At 39.7% G+C, this 6734-nt stretch overlaps 1 pseudogene; it reads right to left on the bottom strand.

The window, feature by feature from the left end:
• Positions 1 to 2626: 2626 nt before the first annotated feature.
• Positions 2627 to 3665, bottom strand: LOC132226700 (elongation factor 1-alpha 1-like; annotated as a pseudogene).
• Positions 3666 to 6734: the final 3069 nt, after the last annotated feature.

Below are 6734 nucleotides of genomic sequence, written 5' to 3'. Positions count from 1 at the left end.
GGGTTGGAGTGCCGCCACTCTCACACTCAGGGCAGGGCCGATGGGGAGGTTATGGCTCTACCCCGTCACACACAGAGCAGGGCCCGTGGGGGGGCTTGGGGCGCCGTACCCTGTCACACACAGAGCAGGGCCAATCAGGGGGTTGGGGCACCGTCCTCTATCACCCACAGAGCAGGGCCAATCAGGGGGTTGGAGTGCCGCCACTCTCACACTCAGGGCAGGGCCGATGGGGAGGTTATGACTCTACCCCGTCACATACAGAGCAGGGCCCGTGTGGGGGGTTTGGGGCGCCGCACCCTGTCACACACAGAGCCGCAGGGCGATCAGGGGGTTTGGGCGCTGCCCCCTGTCATGCTGATCCCGGTGCCGGGAGGCCTCACGGCTCCTCTGATCCCGGTGCTGGAAGGCATATTACCCTTTTACTATATAGGGTAGAGGCCTGGTGCATGGGTGGGTGCCGGCTGGTTTGCCCTGAAGGGTGTCCTGGATCAGGGTGGGGGTCCCCACTGGGGTGCCTGGCCAGCCTGGGTGAGGGGATGATGGCTGTTTGCAGCTGATCACACACCCTTCAGGGTGGGGGTCCCCACTGGGGTGCCTGGCCAGTCTGGGTGAGGAGCTGAGGGATGTTTTCAGGCTGGGGGTGACTGAAGCTCCCAACCACTCCTTTTTTTCTTTTTATTCTGGGCCAGCTTTAGCTTTGAGGCTTGACTCCAGCTCTTAGGCCTCCGCTGCTGAAAGTAGGTTTCTGGCCTTTGCTTACAATGTTGCGATCCTGCTGGCTGAAGCCCGGCAGGTTTCTGGGGTTTTGTTTAGCTTCTATGTTTGTTACATAGTTGCTTGCAGCTCAGAGGTCTGCAGCGGCAGGCGGGGAATGTTGGAGTCCTCCGTCACTGAAGCAAGCAAGCCTGATGTTAGTTTCAAGCTGCCTGGCTGCCGGCCACCATCTTGGCTGACAGTTAATTTGCATATTTCCCTGATTAGCCAATGGGAAGGGTAGCGGTCGTACACCAATTACCATGTTACTCTTTTATTAGATAGGATAGTACATATAGTATATGTGTACTACCTATAGAACATAGTATATGCTTATGCTATACTATTTTCTGAAGTGCAATGAGGAATTCTTTTTCTATCATTAGTTTGCTTTAAGTATTTATCATTAGTTATCTAGATCACTTTTAATTACTTATCTTCTATTCATGAAGAGAATCATGTGGGTAGCTCTTTTAAATCTGTTTATGTAATCAATTTATCAATACATTTTTCTAATATTCTAATATTAAATAATATTAAAACATCTTTTCAATTCTAGTATTGATACACCTTGGCCAAAATTCGTTTTTAGTTTATGTTTAGTATAAATGTGATTAACTGATATTTTGATTAGCATTTTTGAATAAATTAGTTTATAACTTTTCATGTAATTTTTGTTTAGTTGTGGCAACATTTGTGCTATTTGGATAAAAAGTTGTCTTGGAAATAAATCCCTCTTTACTATAATTTTTTTTTTTACCATTTTACTATGTTTAATGCTAGTTTAATGCTAGTTTAGTGCTAGTTACATGCACATTGTTTTTCAACCATCACCATCATCTATCTGTACAACTTTTATTTTTTAATGATAAAATACACATAACATTTGCCAGCTTAGCCATTTTAAGTTTACAGCTCGCTCAGAAGTGTTAAGTACATTCATGTTGTTGTACAACCAATCTCCAAACTCTTTTCATCTGCCAAAATTGAAATTCCACACCCATTAGACAACTCCTTATTTCCCCTTCCTCCCAACCCTTGGCAACCACCATTCTATTTAATTTTCTATGAATTTGCCTCTTCTAGGTATCTCATATAAATGGAGTCATACAGTATTTGTCCTTGTGTGTCTGGCTTATTTCACTTAGCATAATGTCCTCAAGGTTCATACAGGTTGGAGCATGTCTCAAAACTTCCTTTTGAATATTGAATAAGCTGCTGCATGCACCACATTTTGTTTACCCATTAATCTGACAAGGAACACCTGGGTAATTCCATCTTTTAGCTATTTTTCTCTCTCATTAAACTTTGATTTAATGGGTCTCAAAATTCTGTGACAGATTTTTGGTAAAGTTGTTACCATTCAAAAACACTTATTTAAAAAACTAATAACTTTAAAACTGCCACACACAAACACACACAAAAAAAATTGTCAAAAAAAAAATAAAAGCCTTCTTTCTTTCTGGTTAATGCATTATAATCATTAACCAGTCTTTCACTATTATACTTAAGGGGTCAATCGAGACAAAGCATTTTAAGACTGTTCATCCACCAATGATTAAGACCAGAGTGGCAGGTATCTATATATGACCAAACGACCAAAACGACTGGAACAACAAGTCAACCAGTCGCTATGATGCACACTGACCACCAGGGGGTAAACGCTCAACACAGGAGCTGCCCCCTTGTGGTCAGTGTGCTCTCATAGCCAACCTCCCCGGTCCCTCCCCACAATTGGCCCTGATCGCCATCCAGGCCTAGGGACCCCACCTGTGCACAATGTGTGCATTGGGCCTCTAGTTGGGGATAATATTCATGTAGATCTCTAAGCTTTCTGGGCAGACTTGGTGACTTTGCCAGCTCCAGGTACCTTCTAGTCTATTGCTTTAATGACATCCATTGGAACTGACTATCTCATATCATGACCAGCCAAAGGGTGAAGAGGAGGCTAGTCATGGAGGCTCTCAACACACATGGGCTTGCTAGGAACCATATCAACAATGGCAGAATCAACAAATTTCTTTTCTTTTATTTTTTAAACATATTTTATTGATTTTTTACAGAGAGGAAGGGAGAGAGATAGAGAGTTAGAAACATTGATGAGAGAGAAACATCGATCAATCCACAGGTCGACGCACTATCCACTGAGCCAAACCGGTTTCGGCAAATTTCAAAAACTTAGGGCCATCTTCCCGATTTTTCCCAGAACAATAATCAGTCTTCTCCTTTAGCTTAATAAACTTGTAAGTAATATGAGCTGTGTGACAGTTCAACACAGGTGCATATCCAGCACTGATTTGGCCTGGATGGTTCAGGATAATCACCTGAGCTGTGAAGCCAGCTGCTTCCATTGGTGGATCATTTTTGCTGTCACCAGCCATGTTGTCATGATGAACACCTTTGACAGATACATTCTTGATATGAAGCCCACATTGTCTCCAGAAAGAGCTTACTCAAAGCTTCATGGTGCATTTCAACACACTTTACTTCAGTTGTAACGCTGACTGGAGCAAAGGTGACCACCATACCGAGTTTGAGAATACCAGTCTCCACTCGGCCCACAGGGACAGAACTAATATCACCAATTTTGTAGACATCCTGGAGGGACAGACACACGGGCTTGTCAGTTGGACAAGGTGGTGGCAGGATGCAATCCAGAGAGTCAAGCAGTGTGGTTCCACTGGCATTGCCATCATATGGATGACTTTCAATCCCTTTAACCTAGGCATGCTAGCACTTGGACCCAGCTTGTCGTCACTATACCAACCAGAAATTGGCACAAATGCTATTGTGTCAGGGTTGTCATCAATTTTCTTAAAATAGGTGCTGATTTCCTTAATGATTTCCCCATCTCTCTTTTGGTTGTAGGGTGGCTCAGTGGAATCCATTTTGTTAATACCAACATTGTTAAAACATATACATTTTTTTATCAAATTGGATTTATATTTTCAATGTTTTGTGAAACCCACCAGCCATGTGAACATGGTGTTTTACTGTCAGAAGTTTATTATTATTATTATTATTATTATTATTATTATTATTTCAATGGCTTAGATCAGGGGTCCTCAAACTACGGCCCACGGGCCACATGCAAATACAAATATTGTATTTGTTCCCATTTTGGTTTTTTACTTCAAAATAAGATATGTGCAGTGTGCATAGGAATTTGTTCATAGTTTTTTTTTTTTTTAAACTATAGTCCGACCCTCCAACGGTCTGAGGGACAGTGAACTGGCCCCCTGTTTAAAAAGTTTGAGGACCCCTGGCTTAGATGGATACAAATCTATTCAGAAATTTTATTTCTAACTAATCCAGTTTTTTGGTAATATATTTCTAAGGTTTTATCCATTTTTCCAAGTAGTCAAATTTATTAATGTAAATTATACGCCACATGTTCTTGGCCCATTACTGTGCTTCAGATTTTCTGTATCTTGGCTAGTTTACTCTGTTTAATACAGTAATTTCTAAGAACATTGTCTTAAATTTTCTTATTGTGATAGCAAGTTGCTAAATTTCTCCTGCTCAAAATCTGCCATTAGGATAAAGTCTTGCAAGGCTCTGTATAGTCCTACAACCACATTCTTCTCCAACTTCATCTCTGTCACTCTAACTAAGCATACACTTTAAACATTAAACTCTTTCCATTTATAAATCATACTATGCTCTCTCCTGCCTCTAAAACTTTATTTGCGAAGTGTCCACATCACTGTAATCTGGTTAGAGTTCTCCATTTAGTGACCTCCAAGAAGCCCTTGAGGACCTGTTATATACCTAATATTTCTATCATAACATTTTGGAACTAAGTTTTAGTTCCCTTCTCTGTGTGGGTCCTGAAGATAAGGATAAAGTCCATTTTGTTCACTGTTGTACCCTAGGACATGGCCAAATTTGATACAGTAGGAGATTCTCTATAGGTGTGCGCACACACACACACACACACACACACACACACACACACAGTGGATTAAATTGAAACACTGAACTCAGTAGATAAACACAGGGTCCCAGAGATATAATTTCTCATTTTTAAAATAACCACATTGTTGTTGGTTTTTAAAAATATATTTTTATTGATTTCAGAGAGGAAGGGAGAGGGAGAAAGAGATAGAAACATAAATGAGAGAGAATCATTGATCTGCTGCCTCCTGCACACCCACTACTGGAGAACGGGGCCGCAACCCGGCATGTGCCCTTGACTAAAATCAAACCCAGGACCCTTCAGTCCACAGGCTGATGCTGTATCCACTGAGCCAAACCAGCTAGGGCAACTGCATTGTTTTTTGACAAAATACAAAAAGCTTTTCTTGGAGGTGAAAAAAAAATCCTTTTTTTAAAATGTAGGATTTGGATTATAGTGCCGCTTTTATGGCATCAGCAAGACCATAGCCACCAAATCTAGAAACACATTAAAGAATGGATATTTTACCTCTGAAGCTGTTTTTTTAAAAAAATATATTTTATTGATTTTTTTACAGAGAGGAAGGGAGAGGGAGACAGTTAGAAACATAGATGAGAGAGAAACATCAATCAGCTGCTTCTTGCACACTCCCTACTGGAGATGTGCCGGCAACCAAGGTACATGCCCTTGACCGAAATTGAACCTGGGACCCTTGAGTCCACAGGCTGATGCTCTATCCACTGAGAAAGCCGATTAGGGCTGAAGCTGTTCTTTGTTTTTTGTTTTTTTTATAGTTTTAAGATTCTTACCTTGCCGAAACCGGTTTGGCTCAGTGGATAGAGCGTCGGCCTGCGGACTGAAAGGTCCCAGGTTCGATTCCGGTCAAGGGCATGTACCTGGGTTGCGGGCACATCCCCAGTAGGAGATGTGCAGGAGGCAGCTGATTGACGTTTCTCTCTCATCGATGTTTCTAACTCTCTATCTCTCTCCCTTCCTCTCTGTAAAAAATCAATAAAATATATTTAAAAAAAAAAAGTATTCTCCTTTAAAAAAAAAAAAGATTCTTACCTTTGCTGATCATTAAAAAGAAAAAAAAAATACTTCTAAAACTAAGAGTATATTTTATGCATTATCTTGTGGGATTGCAAACTCTTCTCTATTGGTAATATTCTCAACACTAATGTTTTCTTTTATGTACATACTAAAAATTGACAAATGACTCTCTGTATACTGTTTCATCTCCATAAAAGACCCAGCCTTGAAAAAGTTGGGTCCCTAATTGTATGGTATTGTAACATTAAAAAAAGACAAGAAATCTCATTCCTGACCTCAGCAGGCCAACTTATTGTATATCATCTTGTTATAATTCAGGAACTACTCAGACACTATTTTCTATGTATCTTATTTTAAGGCATTCTCAGTAATTTACTGCCATAATTTATAATCACATAGAGTCCCATAGGTTAATTACAGAATCTTCTTTGTAAAAATATCTATTTTCCTTTCATTTGTTTCAGTGATGTAGTCTTTATTTCATTTAGCATGCTCTAATTTTTCTAATATGGAAATGGTAAGTAGACTGGCTCGGGGTCACCTCTCCATAATTTTATAGGACTATTTCTCAACCCTTACCTAATTCCTTTCTGAGCTCATGATTAGTTCTCATATCTTTTGTATTATGCTGCAGTTTAATTGACCCTAATTGTAATACTATGGAAGGAAAAAATAAATCTAACATTTTGTATTACAAAAATCTTCTAACCTTTTGTATAAAGAACAAAATTCCACTAAACTGAGTGGTGATAAATGCACATACTTGATAATTACTCCATCCGACACACACATACGTATATAATCATTTCTTTCTCTTAAAATTATGTTCTTATTGTATGGGATCTGGCTACAAAAATATCTTTATTATTAGTAGTAAATATATTCCTGCAATAGTTGAAAATAAGTTCTTTAATGGCAATTCCTCTCTAAAAATAACATTCTTTGTTTAATACAGGCACTTCTTGTATAGAATCAGTTTTCATATAATAAATTGTGATAATGTGATGTTTCTTAGACAGTATTGTCTGGA

Source organism: Myotis daubentonii, chromosome 2 (assembly GCF_963259705.1).
Source record: "Myotis daubentonii chromosome 2, mMyoDau2.1, whole genome shotgun sequence".
In the NCBI taxonomy this organism is placed as follows: Eukaryota; Metazoa; Chordata; class Mammalia; order Chiroptera; family Vespertilionidae; genus Myotis; species Myotis daubentonii.
This window is presented reverse-complemented; position numbering and strand designations above follow the sequence as displayed.